Source organism: Kogia breviceps, chromosome 15 (genome assembly GCF_026419965.1).
Source record: "Kogia breviceps isolate mKogBre1 chromosome 15, mKogBre1 haplotype 1, whole genome shotgun sequence".
In the NCBI taxonomy this organism is placed as follows: Eukaryota; Metazoa; Chordata; class Mammalia; order Artiodactyla; family Physeteridae; genus Kogia; species Kogia breviceps.
Genome location: NC_081324.1, coordinates 89643594 through 89663262, shown reverse-complemented (window position 1 = coordinate 89663262; position 19669 = coordinate 89643594). Strand labels below are relative to the sequence as shown.

Here is a 19669-nt window from a genome sequence, read left to right as displayed (position 1 = left end):
TACTGTGCTGTAGTGGCTTGGGGCCCCTATGGGGGTCAGTGATGCGGCGGGGGAGTGCGCTGTGTGTAAATTACAGGCTCGTGGAGGAAGCTGTGTCAGTTTACGATCAGGGGTTAGGATGACTGACCGGGGAGCCTTACCTGGCTGAGTGATAGAGGAGGTTGGCTCTCAGTCATCAGAGTAAGTGATTGGGCAGCTGTGGGGGAAATAGTTTGGTTTCCTGGGATGGAAGGCAGAGGTTGCTAGACCTCTGGCCCGTAATTTTGAGCTATGAGGATGACTGACTGGGGACGGAGTGGATTTGGACAACTGGGGAGACAGTCCGCGGGGACAATAGGATGAATCATTAAGAAGCCTGTGGGGGGACTTCCCTGGCGGTCCAGTGGTAAAGAATCCGCCTTCCAGTGCAGGGGACGCGGGTTCCATCCCTGGTCCAGGAACTAAGATCCCACATGCCGTGGAGCAACTAAGCCCACACGCCACAACTAGAGAGAGAAAACTGGCACGCGCCACACCTGGAGAGAAGCCCGAGCGCCACAATGAAAGATCCCGTGTGCCTCTAAGAAGATCCTGCGTGCTGCAACTAAGACCTGACGCAGCCAAATAATAATAATAATAATAATAGGGCTTCCCTGGTGGCGCAGTGGTTGAGAATCTGCCTGCTAATGCAGGGGACACGGGGTCGAGCCCTGGTCTGGGAGGATCCCACATGCTGCGGAGCAACTGGGCCCATGAGCCACAACTACTGAGCCTGCGCGTCTGGAGCCTGTGCTCCGCAGTGGGAGAGGCCACAACAGTGAGAGGCCTGCGTAACGAAAAAAAACAAAAAAAACCACACAAAAAAACCTTGCATTGCAATGTTCATAGCAGGGTTTACATATTCACCAAGGACTGGATACAGCCCCCATGCCCAGCCGGAGGGTGGATAAATGTACTATAACAAATAGATCAATGCACTGTAGCACCCACAGTGGGATGCTGCTCAGCACCACAGGGGAGCAGGCTATGGAACCACGTGGCCGCACAGCTTGGTCTCACACCTTATGCTGGGTGAGAGAAGCCAGACTCAAACGCTGCCTGCTGTGTGACTGATTCCACTTACACAACATCCTGGGAATGGCATTGATTATACAGAGGGAGAACAGATCAGTCATAACCAGGGTTTGGAGGTGCGGAAGGAATGGGTGACTTCAAAGGGGTAGCGGGAAAGAAGCTGGGGAGGATGATGGCAGCATTTGTATCTTGATTGTGATGGTTACAGGACTATGCATTTGTCAATACACTCAGCACTTAACATCAACAACAGTGAATTTTCCATATGCATATTTAAGATAAATAAAAGTAAACTTTAAAAGTCTGCCTGGTCATTTTTATAGTCTCTTTTTGCTTATTTTGTGATTCCCTAATTTATTTATTTAAACATTTCATCTAATCCTTTTATAGTCTGTATCTGATCATTCTAATATCTGATGTATTTGGGGCCTAAATCTGTTGCTTATCATTTGGGTGACCTTTTCCCTCATAATGGCTTCGTTTCCATGTGGGTTTGGTGATCTTTGTTTGTGAACTGTCAATAATATGTGTTTAATTTTAAGCTGGAGGAATACTGACTGAATGAATCGGGGAACATTTTCTTCCAGAGACAACTTGCATTTGATTCTGCTACTACCTGGGACCCTTCTTGCCCTCTTTTGGAATCCTGGTTTATTGTGTGAATCTAAGGTTCAGCAATTTTAGTACTGGCTCGAGGCCCAACGTTCTGGTTTTAAAACTGATATCATCATTTACATTGAGGGAAAATGCTTTTTCCGATTGCTTAAAGTTTACCCAACTCCAGGATCTGAGAAGAGCACTCCACCAAACTTACAAGACTCCCTGTCCTATAAGCCACTTTATTAACATTCTTTTTACTTGAGAAATAAAATATTGCCTGCCATATCAGTAAATAAATGATGTCAGAGTCAATAGGGATTACAGCCCTCAAAAGGTGAGCTGGTGAGCCCTGAGGGAACTCAGAAAGGAAGCAAAGAATACCTGCCATCCAGCAGCCGTCAGACGACAGCTACTCCCATTGGTGAGCCCTGAGGAACTAAGAGTCCACATGCCGCAACTAAAGATCCCTCATGCCAAAATAAATAAATAATAAATAAATATACTTTTTTGATTGTTAAAAGAAGAACATCTCTAGTTTAAAACCAAGAAAAACCGGTTTGGGAAGTCTTATTTGTGTGGTCTTTGCTTCCCCTCAGCGGGTCTTACAAATGCTAATAAAAACATTAGAATAATTAATGTTACCAGGAAAAAAAACCTGTAAGAAAAGTCTAGATACTTTTTCCAGCAAGATAGAAATTTTAAAAAGGACTTCTCTCAAATGAATAAAGAAATCTTTAGATGGTTATTTAAAATGGGATAAATAAAACAGACATTTATGTGATTAAAACACAATGTTTTGATATTACACTACCTAAGGTTAAGTGGGCCAAAAGGCATCCCTACTGGTCCTCAACATTTAAAAGCCAAACAAGTCCACTCTATTTACCCCAGTTAAAATATATATAGCTAAATATATATATTTAAAAGGCTGAAGAAAAAAACATTTACACTGAGCCTGTGCGCCTAGAGCCCGTGCTCCGCAACAAAGAGAGGCCACTGCAATGAGAAGCCCGCGCACCGCAATGAAGAGTAGCCGCCGCTCGCCGCAATTATAGAAAGCCCGCGCGCAGCAACGAAGACCCAACACAGGCAAAAATAAATTAAAAAAAAAAAAAGTTAAGTGATGGAAGTTTATTGAATAGCTAGGTCATTCACGCAAAAAAAATAAGATACCAAGACATCAGTTACTAAACAGAGAAACGAAAGGTATTTAGGACTATTAATGAATATGTTTGGTGCTACACTACACTGAGATGTTCTCTATAAGAAAACCAATGTTTTTCAAAATTATCACTGATATTTATGTTCACCAATCTACAGAATCCTAATGTAAAAGTTCATAATTGCTTATTTCTTAGTTTTCACCAGAATTTAAGTTTTTAAGAGTTGAGGATTCTAATTTAAATATGTAATTAAAACTAACAGAGGCTGCTTCTGGTTTCTCTCTCTCTCTCTCTCTCTCTCTCTCTCTCTCTCTCTCTCTCTCTCTCTCTCTCTCTCTCTCTCGTACTTTCACTTTGCTTAATAAAACACTTGCTGCTTAAAACTTCTATGTCTCTTGATTGAATGCTTTCCTTTGGGAGGACAAGCACTGAGGAACTGCTGTTGTGCCTGTAACATTTTGGGGCCGTGACTCAGATTGCTGTCAAGGTATAGAGAAGCCCTTACTCAAGCTACTTATGGTTTACAGTTTGGTAATTTACACCTGTGGGTAAAATTAGAACACTTTCTTTTCTCTCTGCCTGGTCCCTCCAGAAACTGGAGACCCTTGAGTTCGGAACAGCCTCATCAGATGGGCAACTGACCATCCATCCTCAAGATTCACCCTTAGGATGTACCCTAAAGAAGTGGGCTAAGTTTGATCGCCAAGCTTTGGGGAAGAAGCTATTAATTTTCTTTTGCAACACAGCATGTCCACAGTACAAGCTAGGAGGGGCAGACATTTGGCCTGAATATGGGAGTTTAAAGTACAACGCCATTCTCCAGCTTGACCTTTTTTGTCGAAAGCTGGGCAAGTGGAGCCAGGCCCCTTACGTCCAAGTCTTCTTTGCCTCGAGGGAAAACCCCGAACTTCACAGGACTTGCTGGGTAGACTCTGCTGACTTGGCAATGCTTAATTTGTTTACCAAACCTCCCTCCCCCTCTCCTGGTGATACTAAGCTTTAGCCGACAATAAGCCCTGTCCATTGGAGCCCTCTTCTGGGGAAAAGAAGGAGCCTCTTACACAAACGGCCTCTTCCACACGGTACCCAACGCTGGACGCCCCCCGCCCCCGCCCCCCCGGCCGAAGCTTTGGCCCGTTACCCGGGGCCCCATGACGCAAAACCTTGCCCACTTCAGGAGGTAATAGGGCCCTCCGAATTTCCCATAAGGATCAAAGTTCTTTTTTCTATGCAGGGTCTCAGTCAGATAAAACAAGATCTAGGAAAGTTTTCAGATGACCCTGAAAAAAATCTAGATAAGTTTAGGCATCTAACTCTGAGTTAACTTGACGGGATGTTTACATCATCCTTGCCCGGACACTCTCTCAGTCAGAAAGAACCACCATATACGAAGCCACCGCTCAGCTGGGAGCCGGCTACCGCATGACAAACCCCCAACTATTTCCCAGGGGAACTGTGGCCGGCCGTTCCCCAGACGGAACCCAATCGGGACTATAATACTTCAGCAGGGCTGGCAGCCAGGGACCCCTGCCTCTTCTGCCTGGTTGAGGGAAAGAAACACTGTAAACTAAAACCTGTTCATTATGCGCAAGGACGACACAGCACTTCCTTGTGGCAACCGATTCTACATATTACAGTAATTGATGGCTATGCCTTGACAAATCTGTTGGGGGAAGTGGATCCGCCTATCTGACAACCTCGGGGATGGGCTTTAACCTCAGCCACCTTGGGCTATGTTGTACACAAGTGCCCTTCTGTCCAGATCCCCGAGACTGTTTACTAATACTTGTTCCAATCACAAAACCAGCCTCAAGGATAGAGCCTCCCAAGAGTTTCACTAAAAACAAAACAAAACAAAACAAAACAAAAAAACATGGTCTTGGCTGTCCTGGCTCCTTCCTTTTCTGGGGCCCCATGCTTCCATCTTCCTTTTGCTCCTGTTCCAGCCTTGCCTACTAAACTTCCTAACTAAATGAGTCTCCTCTTGCTTTCAGGCAATGAAATTTCAGATGGTCCTCAGCCAAGGATATCAGCTCACCAACACTCCAGAGGTGACTTCATTCTACATGGGACCTTTGGATCAACCGCCCAGGACAAGTGGACAGAGACCTGACATGACAGTCAGCAAGAGGAGGGACCCTAAACCCCTCTACAACCCTCTTCAGTAGGAAGCATTTCAGTATGCAGTAGGAAAGTAGAATGCATGTTTTCAGTAAAGAAGGTATGAGAAGTGGAATTACACTTTATTGGGGGAAAAGAAAGAAAGTATGTCTTACAGCTGGTTGGTTTTGGATGGGAAAATAAGAGATGAACTAATATGGAAACAAAGTGATAAAAGATTGTGGAAAGGAAGCCTGAAGGGGGAAAAAATGTTTTATGCATGATCAGGATTAACTAAATTTAGAATGAAGTTAAGTAAATGGATTTTGTTGTTAAGTAAGCTAGTACAAGACTGGAATTTGAACGAAGTTTCTTCGAGTGCTCCTTTTTGATAACAGATTGTGTGAGTTTCTGTCCCCTTAATTGACCTTTATTTGTTTTTTAAATCTTTTTGTGACTTTGGTTAAATGAATAAGTATTACTTCATAGAGACCTATGATCCTGTTGTGTTTTAAAACCTTTTTGATATTTTTAACAAACTTCCCAAATATCAAAATCTAACTTTTAGCCTCCAACTGACTCTGGGATGCTTCGAAGGAACCCTGAAACATCTCAGAGAGAAATGCTAAACTCATTAAATTTATTTGTTATGTTAAAATACTTGAGAAGCATTGTCAAGAGCCTAGAGATGAACCTTAGGTTACAGTGTATGGATAAATGCCATTAATATAGGTATTCCAAATTTTTTTTTTTTTTTTTTTTTTTGCGGTACGCGGGCCTCTCACTGTTGTGGCCTCTCCCATTGCGGAGCACAGGCTCTGGAAGCGCAGGCTCAGCAGTCATGGCTCACGGGCCTAGCCACTAGGCAGCATGTGGGATCTTCCCAGACCGGGGCACAAACCTGTGTCCCCTGCATCGGCAGGCGGACTCTCAACCACTGCACCACCAGGGAAGCCCAAATATTCCAAATTTTTTTTTTTTTTTTTTTTTTTTTTGCGATACGCGGGCCTCTCACTGTTGTGGCCCCTCCCGTTGCGGAGAACAGGCTCCGGACGCGCAGGCCCAGCGGCCATGGCTCACGGGCCCAGCCGCTCCGCGGCACGTGGGATCCTCCCGGACCGGGGCACGAACCCGCGACCCCTGCACCAGCAGGCGGACTCCCAACCACCGCGCCACCAGGGAAGACCGTTTTTTTTTTTTGTTTTTTTTTTTGTTTTTTTTTTCCAAATTTTATATGGAGTTCCTAACATCTGATATGCTCTGATATAATGTTATCAGTCATAAGTCTGGTTATTATCCTACAATGTTATATGTCACAGAAATATCCAAGTTTCTTGCTAGTTGCACTGTACTCAAATCTTTAACCATGCTATTTTAAGTTTTGTCCTTTAAAGACAATCATTATTTTACACTGATGCTTTTACAAAATGAAGATCTTCAAGAAGACTCATAAAACAGATTTTTTTAAACAAATATAAGTTTCTGATAGCCTCTAGATAATACCACTGAACTGGGTAGCAGTTCAAATAAACTGCTTTAATGACAAAACTCTAGTGGAAAACCTGATGACTTCATCCAGATCAACAGAAATTAATACATGGAACAAAATGAACTGATAAATATGGTTTATAGCTTTATGACTACTTGGAAAATACACTAGCTTTAATCTTTGTTTTCCAAAAATACCTTTCCTGTCATGCCATGACCTACAAGTTGTATCCTAGTGTCAGTGCAATGTATGATGTTAATTTGAGAGATTGCTCTTCTGAAGAAGGTTTACAATTACATTGCCTGGATAGAAATAAGCTTAATTAAATATTGTAAAAACACATGAGAAATTCCTCAATTAAAATGTTAATATAAAATGTGGATGATGGCTAAAGATTTGATTCTATTTTGAGTGCTATTTTTTGTTTCACAGTTTTCCTTGTTTTAATTCATCTAGGGAATTCCCTGGTGGTCCAGTGGTTAGGACTCCATGCTTTCACTGCCAGGGCCCAGGTTCGACCCCTGGTCAGGGATCTAGGATTCCACAAGCCATGTGGTGCGGCCAAAAAAACAAACAAAAAAAAATAATTCACCTAAATATTTCACTCAGCATGTTTGTGTCTGATATATATACATATACGTTATGTTCTTTAAGATATATACGTACACATATATAAATAAATTATATATGTTATACATAAAATAAAGATCAATAGTGTACTATTACATGTAAAGAATTAAAATATTTCATCATGAATATTACTAATAATTAAAATTATATGGGAATAATAAATTTTTTACATTCTGTTGGATGCCCAAATTATAAAAAAATGATTCATAGGTTGTTTCATTGTAATTCACAGCCACGTTAGTATTTTCATGTATACAGTAGGAACATTCAAAGTTGTTTGTCATATGATACTTCTGCATTTGTTAGAAATCATAATGTAGCACTAGACTCCTGAAAGCCATCAGTAAGATAGCTTTAAATATAGTCCTCACAATAAGGATGGAAAGAGTCTCACATTTACAGATTTCTGGAGAGTAAAATCATTCACCAGTTTTTGGTAATTGTTTTAATCTGTGTCCTTTGGGAAGAGACTAGGAAGACATCTTTTAATAACCCACAGGTAGTTATCATGTTTATAATTAAGTGCATGAAAATATTTCAGAGCTACCCACTGAATTTCACGACATTTTGTTTGGTCATTATATATATTTTTTAATTTATATATTTATTTTTGGCTGCATTGGGTCTTCGTTGCCGCGCATGGGCTTTCTCTAGTTGTGGCGAGCAAGGGCTGCTCTTCGTTGCAGTGCGCGGGCTTCCCATTGCAGTGGCTTCTCTTGTGGCGGAGCACGGGCTCTAGGAGCAAAGGCTTCAATAGTTGTGGCACGTGGGCTCAGTAGTTGTGGCTCACGGGCTCTAGAGCACAGGCTCAGTAGTTGTGGCACATGGGCATAGTTGCTCTGCAGCATATGGGACCTTCCCGGCCCAGGGCTCAAACCCGTGTCCCCTGCATTGGCAGGCAGATTCTTAACCACTGCGCCGCCACCAGGGGAGTCCCTTGGTGAATTTTTTTTTTTTTTTTTTTTTTTTTTTTTTGCGGTACGCAGGCCTCTTACTGTTGTGGCCTCTCCCGTCGCTGAGCACAGGCTCCGGATGCGCAGGCTCAGCGGCCATGGCTCACGGGCCCAGCCACTCCGCGGCACGTGGGATCTTCCCAGACCGGGGCACGAACCCGTGTCCCCTGCATCGGCAGGCGGACTCTCAACCAGTGCGCCACCAGGGAAGCCCCGGTGATTATATTATATATGCACTAGACTGCATGTGAATAGTTGATATTAGCAGCTAAGGTAAAAATTTATATATAATAAATGACACACTCAAACTGCATGTAAATATAGAGAATTTAGAACAAAAATGGGGCATCAAGACATTCACAACCGTCTGAAATCAGCCGTTCTGGCTGGGTTTGCTCTGCTGGATACAGTGGGCACATCTAGAAATCACAGACAATTTTATGCCATGTTAGGCCATATTAGTCTACAATATTCATTTTTTTTCTGATGAAATAAATGAGAACATTTGAAAAAGGATGGATGCTTTTTTTTTTTTTTTTTTTGCGGTACGCGGGCCTCTCACTGTTGTGGCCTCTCCCGTTGCGGAGCACAGGCTCCGGACACGCAGGCTCAGCAGCCATGGCTCACGGGCCCAGCTGCTCCGCGGCATGTGGGATCTTCCCGGACCGGGGCATGAACCCGCGTCCCCTGCATCGGCAGGCGGACTCTCAACCACTGCGCCACCAGGGAAGCCCGAGGATGGATGCTTTCAAGGTATGTTTTAATATCCTTTCATTTACACAAAATAAAAATACATTTTATGTACCCTATATTTACTAAGAATTTTTCAATATTTGTTAAGTCCTCATTTTCAAATTTCAAGTAATTCACATAATTGCATACCAAAAATATATTTGTCCCTGGTTAAAAAATACTTGATTATTTTAGCTACTAAATACTAAAGTTTGGTTAGTATCTACCAAACGTTTTAATTTTTATTTATTTATTTGTTTATGGCTGTGTTGGGTCTTCGTTTCTGTGCAAGGGCTTTCTCTAGTTGTGGAAAGTGGGGGCCACTCTTCATTGGAGCGCGCAGGCCTCTCACTATCGTGGCCTCTCTTGTTGCGGAGCACAGGCTCCGGACGCGCAGGCTCAGTAATTGTGGCTCACGGGCCCAGCTGCCCCGCGGCACGTGGGATCTTCCCAGACCAGGGCTCGAACCCGTGTCCCCTGCATTGGCAGGCAGATTCTCAACCACTGAACCACCAGGGAAGCCCCTACCAAACGTTTTAAATCTAAAACATGTGGCTTGCATCTTAGATCAACATTTGTTGACAAATGTTAATACTATTGATTTTCAAGTTTTAAATGGTGTGTTACATTTCAGTGTACACTTCTCCTTTCACAGAACTGTGCAGTGTTAATTATTTTGGAAAAATGTCTCTGCACATATGCTTATCCAGTTAGACCCTTTATGACCGTTCCCTTAATTCTTATCACAAAAATGGGACAAAGCAATTCTGCTATGCAGTTGATAAGCTGGTGATCGTATAACAGTTTTATCAAGTTGGATGATGAATTGTCCAGGAGCAGCACGACTGTGCAGGTGTGTCAAGGTCATTGATTTGACCTCGCTCTTGCTTGGGTTCAGTCTCTTCAGGGCAACAGCAGATGCCCACCTCCCACCCCTGTGCAGTGATGTATAGCCTGACTTTGTGTTGGCCACAAATATCCAGTCACAAATTAGCCTCTTTACCTTACTTGCCAAAGAGGAGATATTGTTCTATAGTATGTGAAGAGCTGCAGGACGACAGCCTCTGAATTAGAATTTAAAATATGTTTTCTTCCTCTATATGGCAAGGCATGTGAATACACCCATTTGCCCTTGAAACAGCAATGTAAGTCAACAGAAAGCAAGAAATACATTTATATTTTTGTTCCATTTGCCTGGTTCTCTACAGTTTGAGCTGTAATAGAATTATTCTAAAAGCAGCTTTTGATATAATATTGTTTTAAATTTTAGTAATTCATATTTAACAGCACTAATAATAGAACCGGTTAGAACCATGTACCAGTTTACCGCTAGAAGGATCAGCCCTAGGGTTTAGTGATCACTAATCCCTCCTTCATGTTATCCTTCTTCTGAAGTGACATCAAAGAGATGGAGAAGAAAATCTGGGAAACAAAGAACGTGGGACCTCCGGAGGGCGAAAAAAAACCTCAGTTCCAAAAAAGTTCCGGAAGATGAGAGGTGGCTTTCTGAAGACGAAACGTAAACCCAGAGGGAATTTTTTCCCCAGAGCGCAAGCCCAGGGCGCTCAGGTGAGAACACCTACCTGGGGCGCAGGTGGGCACAGGTGGGTGAGGTGTCACACGTGCTTTGCTCACTCAGTGTCAGAGTCAGAGCCAAAGTCACTTTGTTCTGAGTTAAACTGCTTTTTCTGTCCTGTGAACATTTCGTATAAAATGCTTTTCATGTTTGAAATTTCCATTTTGTATCCGTCTCCCATCCTCCTGGATGTTCTCCAATGTGACGTGAGCAAGCTCTCGGCCGCCGACTCCAGTCTTTCCTGCCCTTGGCCTCTCCAAGTTGGCATCTGGCCACGAGAGAGGCTCGGCACTTCCCAGCCCCGAGCCCCGTGGGACTGACATTTAAGCAGTGACATCTGTTCCGATGGAGGGGAGGGTCAGGGTCAGAAAGCAGGAGACAACGGGGAGGGGCCCGAAGGGGAATGGCCAGGTCTCCCTGGCTTCCTGGACACTGACCCTCTCAGCTGAAGGTCCCACATGCCACCAGCCCAGGGTCTCCTCATCCCCCAGTCGAGCTCCCTGTGGCTCCAGGATTTTCTGACGGGTGTTTCCTCCCCTCCTGCTTCTCCCCAGTACCAGATTTAAGAGCGGATAGCACGACAATGGCAGCGGACGGGCTGCAGGTCCCCATCTCACTTCCTGCCCCTACTTTTCACTGAAGCGTGGGAGAAGGAGAAAAGCTACCCATCACTGGCTAATAGAGCTCACCTCTCTGACACCCTGTCCCCATCCTGTGAGCCCAAGGAATCTCATCACAGACAGCCAGGTTTCTGTAATGAGCTTACTGACCACCCACTTAAATTCCAGCCCGTGGGAATGCAGCACTTCTTTCCCAAGAATATAATTTAAAGTAAAATTAAAGCAGAAATAAATAAGAGCACTGATTTCAGTGTTCCTGGGAGGTCGCTGCTCCTACCTTCTCTGTGCAGTGATCCCTTGGCATCCCGGTCCTCGGGGCTCTTCCGGGATAAACCCGGGTCTGGGTGGGGGTGGCCTGGGGCAGAGCGGCTGCCAGATCGACAGCAGTACATGAGCGAGGCTGAACAACACTGAAAGCCTAGTGGGTTTAGGAAGGCAAGCAAAACTTTTAAATCTGGCTCACAGAGAATATTTTCTTTCCCTTTATCAATGCTCAGCTAGTGCCTTCTGGGTTCCATCCTCCGCAGGCGCGCTACGTAGAGACCGGTCTAAGCTTAGTAACTGACCGCTCACGTTTTCCATTGGCCAGGGCGCCCACGGCCCACTGGAGCAAGACGCCATTGGCTAAGATCCTTGTCCGTCTGTTGGGCCAATTCCGCGCCTCTGTGTTGCCGGGAGACAGCATCCTGCCCAGCAACGGGAGGCGGACAATTGCCGTTGGCCTAGGTGCTGAGGTTGGCTGGGGCCGTTTCCGCTGCGGAGGCGGCTCCCCTGCCGCGCTTTGGCTCAGTCCCCGTCCCGGGTCCCAAGGGGTGGAGAGTTGGCAGCGCGGAGGTCGGAGGATCTGCAGAGTCCGCCGTGTGGGCGCCCCGGGGTCGGCTTCGGGCTGGCACCTGGGCCCCGCAGCGGAGTCCGCCGTTGTCTCGGGCTCGGGGCGGCAGCCCTTCCCCGCGCTGACGCCGCACCGCGAGGGTCTTGTGCAGCAGGGCTCGGGCTGGGGCGGGTGCCGGGCTGCATGGCCCCTCCCCTCTGGCCCCAGCAGTCTGTTGCCCACTTCCTTAAAGATAGGAATCCTCCCGCCACTTCCCTGGCCCCTCGGAGTTTCCAGCGTCTTTTGTACCTCTGGCCACCTATGATGGAAATTCCTGGGTCAGGCCAAGTCCGTTCCTGGGTAGCTTCCTTCCTCTGCCTGATCTAACAGATGGGTCATTTGTCTTCTTGGCTTTGTTTTTCCTGTTATTTTGTGATTTTTGCCCCATTTTCTTACTCAGCTTGCAATTGACATGTAGGAACATATGCCACCAAATTAAAAATTTTCACTGATGTATATTTAAATTTTATTATTATTCTCACCTACAAATTTTTAAAATATACTGTCTCTCCATTCATGGTATAACAAATTGGCAGATTTTCGTTTCTAGAGGGCATCTGACACAATTTGTACATTTTTTCTTACAGGAATTGATTTACTTATTTCTAAATTTTTCTCACCTATATTTCATCACCTATTGTCACTTAAAGAAAAGCTTTTGTGCTTCTTGTAGGATGGCGGGCTTTTCTCAGAGACTGGGTAGGGCTGGGGTAGAGGAGGTTCGAGGTGGGAAGTGGCATGTGTACATTCCCAAAACGGCTATTATGAAAAGAATAGTTAAGAATCACTAGTAGAAGTGGAATATACATCAGTAGTTATTGAACTCAGTGAAATACCATTTACCTGTGGCTTCCCTTTAAGACTAAGGAGTCTGTGTTGCCATGGTATCTGGAATTTATCTGAATCCTGTGTTGCCTGGTTTTGTAGTCTCTGGATTCTCCTTCAATGTCTCTGGTCACTCAGTTTCTTGTTTTCTTTAACTCTTGGACATTCACAGGAATTTCTCTGGAATGGGGACACTTTCCTGTTACAGCAGCATTTTTCCAGTAGTTTCCTGATTCTATTGCAACAGTTAGATCAATGTTTTCCTGATTTGGGTTACTTTTGTGATTTTATCTCATTTTCCACCTCAACTTGTAATTAGATTTGGGATACAAATGACAGAGTATACACTTGTAAGTAAATATTATATTCATTAGACTAAACCACCCTGACAGTCAACAATCTTTTTAATGGTTCCATTAAACAGAATCTCTTCAACTAAAATTTCCTAGCTATCCTCAAATAATGTTAAAAACCATCCCATCCAAATATTAATTGCCTTAAAATGTATGTTTTTTTTAAAAAAAATTATTTATTTGGCTGCACTGGGTTTTCATTGCAGCATGCGAGATCTTTGTTGCGGCATGTGGGATCTTTAGTTGCAGCATGCAGGATCGAGTTCCCTGACCAGGGATTCAACCCAGGCCCCCTGCATTGGGCAGTGTGGAATCTTAACTGGACCACCAGGGAAGTCCTAAAATGTATGTATTATTAATAGTAAGATTTTGGTGAATCAGTGATGTTGGTGAATGTTAAAGCTTGGTGTATTTGGGAAACTGGCTTCTGAAAAATGTGTTTTCATTGAATTGATCAGAGATAACATATTGTGTTCACTAGTTACGATGGGAGTGGACTTCTAGCGCAGACGACTGCACTAATAAGCATCTCTGCAGAATAAGCAGGCGATTTTTAGATAATCTTTAAAACTGAACTCTTCCTTGGAGGGAGGGTGCATTACTCATAGAGTGGGAGCTCTCCTGCCTCAGCTTTGAGCACTAGAGTAGGCAGTTCCTACCTGTCTGGCATTTCCTACCTTGCTCACGGCCATGTCTGACCTCAAGTGCAGTTGACCATTCTTGAGGCCAACTCTTACCCTCCCCACTCTGGGGTCACACAGCCTCAGGACCACCCAGAAGGAGTCTCTGCTGTCTTGGGTGCCCCCGAGTACTCTGTTCCCACTGCCTGTGTTGCGGTTGCTGGGTGCACATGGCTTGGCCTCTCCCGTAAAGTCACAGGCTCTGTGGGGAACAACAGCTCTTGTCCACTGTCCTGTCTTCCTGGTAGAACGGCTTCCTGACAACCACTTATGGGGAGTGTCTTCTGTAAAAGCAGTATTTGGCTTGTTTTCTCAAATGAATAATTCCTTGGTGGGGATGATGCATAGAGGTAAACTCAACCATTGATTTTACCAGGGTGGTGGGACCTACATACAACATCTGGTGTTGATGGCCTATGATCCTTTGTGAGATTACAGCCACACTGAAACCACCCTGTGTGTAAACATGGAGTTGGCTATGACCCCTGGTCTCAGTGACAAAGAGTAGACAAAGGTAAATGTCTCCTTCCTCGAGGTGTCTCTGATTTCTTTCCGTCTTCCAGATTCTCTCTCATTAACTTTTCCTCAGAAGGAAAAGTATTTTTTCTCAGTCACCCCTCTCACTTTGCAAGTGTTATACATGAGTGAATTTCAATTTCTCCCTTTATAGCCTTCAAAATAACTCTTAGTTTTCATTCTGCAGTATTTTTTTTTTAATTTCTTAGACTGTCAGATATTAATCACCTGAGGCATGGTTTCCTCAGCCCAGTCTAATCCAATCTAGGTATCGGCATCCGGTTGCCTGATGTTGTAGAAATGACCAGTTAGTGACGGGATGGCTGTGCCTTTGTGTATGTTTGGCCCACATCTGCAAGAGCCACTGCTTCCTTTCAGACAGTGTGTGTTTCCCATCCATGCTGAATGCATTTAGATATTTTCCAAAGGCCTTAAGCCAAGAAGTCTGCAAATTTACTAATGAAACACCAGATTCATTAGTATGTAAATTATGGGTTCATTTTTACACCCAATTGTAAGTTGGCTTATAAATTCATAAGCTTAATTGTTTTTGAAAGCTATTATTTTTTTGTCAAGAAAGTTAAAAGCTCTTACAATTTGTGTCGGGTTTTTTTCTACTGCTGTGTTGACCTATAAGTGATACACAGATACTGAACTTAGGTTAAACTTACAATTTGTTGAATTTTACATATGTATATACCCATGAAAATATTTTTAAAAAAATTTTATTGGGTTATAGTTGCTTTACAATGTTGTGTTAGTTTCTGCTGTACAACGAAGTGAATCAACTATATGTACACATATATTCCCTCCCTCTTGGGCTTCCCTCCCACCCCCCCCACATCACCCAGCAAGGTCACCAACTGAGCTCCCTGCTATACAGCAGGTTCCCACTAGCTATCTATTTTACACATGGTAGTGTATATATGTCAATCCTCATATCCCAATTTGACCCACCCTCCCCTTCCCCACTGTGTCCACATGTCCATTGTCTATGTCTACATCCCTATTCCTTCCCTGGAAATAAGTTCATCTGTATCATTTTTCTAGATTCTACATGTATGTGTTAATATACGATATTTGTTTTTCTCTTTCTGACTGGCTTCACTCTGTATGACAGACTCTAGGTCCATCCAAGTTTCTACAAATGACCCAATTTCGTTCCTTTTTATGGCTGAGTAATATTCCATTGTATATATGTACGACATCTTCTTTATCCATTCATCTGTCGATGGACACTTAGGTTGCTTCCATGTCCTGGTTATTGTAAATAGAGCTGCAGCGAACATTGTGGTACATGACTTTTTAAATTATGGTTTTCTCAGCATATATGCCCAGTAGTGGGATTGCTAGGTCACATGGTAATTCTATTTTTAGTTTTTTAAGGAACCTCCATACTGTTCTCCATAGAGGCTGTATCAATTTACATTCCCACCAACAGTGCAAGAGGGTTCCCTTTTCTCCACACCCTCTCCAGCATTTATTGTTTGCTCTTCATTTTCTAGTTGCCTAAAGTGGTATCTTAATGATTTTGGATCTTTTTTCTTTTCTAATATATTCATCCAATACTATAAATTTCCTTCTAAGCACTGCTTTCATTGCATCTCACAAATTTGTTGTTGTTGTTGTTTATTTTTTATATCAGGTTCAACAGCTGAGAAATAGCATACTTATATATATATATATTTAATTGAGATATAGTTGCTTTACAATGTTGTGTTAGTTTCTGCTGTACAGTGAAGCGAATCAGCTATATGTATACATATATCTCCTCTTTTAAGTTGTACTTTCATTTTAATTTAGTTTTAAATATTTAAAAATTTCTCTTGAGAGAGTGCTTCTTTGACCCATTTGTTATTTAGAAATTGTTGTTATTTAGAATTGTGTTGTTTAATCTCCAAGTGTTTGGGGATTTTCCAACTATCTGTTGATTTCTACTTTAATTCCATTGTCTGAGAACATATTTTGTATGATTTACTTTCTTTTAAATGTGTTTGGGGCTTCCCTGGTGGCGCAGTGGTTGAGAATCCGCCTGCCGATGCAGGAGACACGGGTTCGTGCCCTGGTCCGGGAAGATCCCACATGCCGCGGAGCGGCTGGGCCCGTGAGCCGTGGCCGCTGGGCCTGCGCGTCCAGAGCCTGTGCTCCGCAATGGGAGAGGCCACAACAGTGAGAGGCCCACATACTGCAAAAAAAATAAAAATAAAAAAATAAAAATAAAAAAATAAATGTGTTCAACTATTTTATTGACCAGAATGTGCCATATCTTGGTGAATGTTCCAGACAAACTTGAGAAGAATGTGATTTCTGCCCTTATCGGATGATGTACTCTGTAAACGCCTATTGAGTCCAGTTGATTGATGGTGCTGTTCAGTTCAACTATGCCCTTCCTGGATCTGCCCATTACTGATATGCAGTGTTGAAATCTCCAAATATAATACTGGATTAATCTATTTGTCCTTGCAGTTCTATCAGTTTTTCCCTCACATATTTTGATGCTGTGTTGTTAGTGTATAGACATTAATGATTGCTATATCTTCTTGGAGCTTTGAATCCTTTAGCACCATGTAATGCCTCTCATTATCTCTGATAATTTGCCTTGCTCTGAAGTCTGCTTTGTCTGAAATTTATATAACTACTCTCACTTCCTTTTGATTAGTGTTAGCATAGTATAACTTTCTCCATTCATTTACCATTAATATATCTGTGTCTTTATATTGAAAGGTTTCTTGTAGTTGACAGAGTTAAGTCTTGGGTTTTTCTGGTTTTGTTTTTGTTTTTTTGTTTTGTTTTGTTTTTAATTCACAAGGACAGTCTGTCTTTTAATTGATGTAGTTAGACCATTACCAAAGTGATTATTGATATAGTTAGGCAAATGTCTACCATATTTGTTATTGTTTTCTATGCACTGCCCTTCTTTTTTCCTTATCATATTCTTTTCTGCCTTTGTAATTTTAATAGAGCATTTTATAAGATTCCATTTTTCTCCTCTCTTAGCATATAAATTATACTGAAAAAAAATTTTTTTTTGTAATGGTTGCCCTAGAGTTTGCAACAAACATTTACAACTAATCCAAGTTCATTTTCAAATAACACTGTACTGCTTCATGGTAACACAAGAATCTTATAGCAGAATATTCCCAATTCTTCTTCCTAGCTCTTATTACAGCTATAATTACTGACTACATTGTTGCTCTTATTTTGAACAAAATGTTACCTCTTTGAAGAATAGAAAAATAAAGGTTTTTGTTTTACCTTCACTTATTCCTTCCCTAACTCTTCATGTAGATCAGAATTTCTAACCTTTATCATTTTCTTTCTCTCTACAGAACTTCTTTTAACATTTCTTGCAAGGCAGGATGACTGGCAACAAGTTCTCTCAATTTTTGTTTGTCTGTAAAAGTCTTTATTTCTCCTTCACTTTTGAAGAATAACCTTGCAGGGTATGGAATTGTAGTTTGGTGGGGTTTTTTTTTCTTTCAATACTTTTAAATATTTCACTCCACTCTCTTCTTCCTTGTGTGGTTTTTGAAAAGAAACCTGATGTAATTCTTATGCTGATCCTCAATAGGTGAGGTGTTTTTAGTTTTTGTTTTTTTCTTCTTACCTCAGGATTTTCTCTTATATATTCTTTTTTCTGCATATATGATACGTCTAGTTGTAATTTTTTTGGTACTTATCTTGCTTGGTGTTCTTTGAGACTCCTGTGGTTTGGTGTCATTATTTTGGAAAATGCTCAGCCATTATTAATTCAAATATTTTTTTCTGTTTTTTCCTCTTTTTCCTCCTGTTGGTATTCCCTTTACATGTTAGTCCATCAAAGTTCTTTTATATTCTCTTTCATTTAAAACTTTTTTTCTCTTTGCATTTCTGTGTTGGAAGTTTCTGTTGGCATATTTTTTTCAAGCTCACTGATTCTCTCCTTGGATGTGTACAGTCTGTTGATGAGCCCATCAAAGGCATTCTTGATTTCTGTTAATGTTTTTTATCTCCAACACTTCATTTTGATTCTTCCTTAGAATTTCCATTTCTCTGTTTATATTACCCATTTGTTACTGCATGTTGTCTACTTTTTCCATGAGGGCCCTTATAATTCCAAAATCTCTGCCATGTCTGAGTCCGATTCTGATGCTTACTCTCTTCAAACTGTGTCTTTGTCTTTCAGTCTTCCTTGTAGACTTCTGGTTGAAAGTGGAACATGATGCATTGGGTAAAAGGAATTGAGGTAAATGGCTTTTAGTGTGAGGTTTCATGTTTATCTGGCTAGGAGGTACGTTTCTTATTGTTTCCTATAGGTGTAGGTGATGATAGAGGCTAAAATTTCCTCTTTGGTGTATTTGTTTTTGTATCCCCTGTTGTCCTTGGGTTTCCCTAGAGACTACTTCTTAAGTAAGGTCTGAGCTCTGCAGTTCTTGCAGCTGTAACCCCCTCTTATTATACAGCATCCCTGTTGGTGTATTGTTAATGTGTGGGGCTGGGGAAGCAGTCTATCTGCTTATGATTAGGTCTCAGTATTTATTTAGTCTGTACTCCTGGGCTGTGACCTTTACAGTGCTTCTCAGATTGTTCTATTCCAAGCTCCCCCACTTCAGGTGAGACAGAAAGGCTAGAGAAGACTGGAGTTGGGTATTGACCTTCCCATGTGTGGCAGGCAGGCTGGAGGAGGCTGAAGTTGGGTTCTCTCCTTCCCCTCTGTCAGGTAGGCTCCAATAAAACCCCAGTAGGTTAGGTTCTGGTGGAATAGTTTCCCTTGAGGGCAGACTTTTGTGAAGGAGAACAGAATACTCTGGGTATATTCAAAATGTTTACTTTTCTCCTGCCCCTACCAGGAGCACAAGGGGGTGTTTGGTTGCTGGGAGTAAAATTAACAAAAGTGTGAGGACCCCTCTAAGACTGGCACCCTCTGGAGTTTTTAACTTTCCAGCTTGTCCACACTGAGCCTCTAAGCTCCCTGGTGGTCCCGTGGCTAGAATTCAGCGCTTTCACACTGAGCCTCTGGCCATTTTCCAATTAAGGTGTAAGTTTTAATATCCTGGTACTGGCTCCAGTAGTGGCTTCTGCTCCAGTAACTTTTGATTCCCTGTATTTGTCTGTCTCTACAATTTTGGGGTCAATTATCTGTTAGATCTGAGAAGAGCTGTTGATTTCCAGCTTCTTCAACTTTTTTCTTGTTGTGAGGCTGGGAGAGAGAACTTGAAGCTCCTTACACATTGGACTGGAATCTGGGAGTCAGTTTTTTGTTTTTATAGGATATGGGTGGGCATGACAAGTTTGCCTGCAGGTCAGATTGCCAGCTACAGCTGTTGAATCAGTGCTGGATGAGGGGGCAAAAAGAGCACTGGCTGCCCCATGAACTCCATGTACCTCCCAGGGTCTAAGGGTCACCCTGCTCCAAATCACCAACGTTGTTGCTTTCTCTTCACAGCTACACAATCAGTGTATTCAGAAGTTATCTGAACTTTATCTTTTCAACAATTAACCCAAATTCACGCCCAGACTTTTCATATG

At 42.6% G+C, this 19669-nt stretch overlaps 2 long non-coding RNA genes across 2 annotated transcripts in view; both read right to left on the bottom strand.

The window, feature by feature from the left end:
- LOC136792639 (uncharacterized) overlaps nucleotides 1–19669 on the bottom strand; it is a 54367-nt gene that overhangs the window by 31081 nt on the left and 3617 nt on the right. The window lies entirely within an intron of this gene.
- On the bottom strand, nucleotides 8304–11447 carry LOC136792640 (uncharacterized). Its single transcript, XR_010836722.1, has 2 exons — nucleotides 11194–11447; nucleotides 8304–10633 (listed from the first exon to the last, which is right to left on the bottom strand). It is a non-coding gene; the product is annotated as an uncharacterized lncRNA (long non-coding RNA).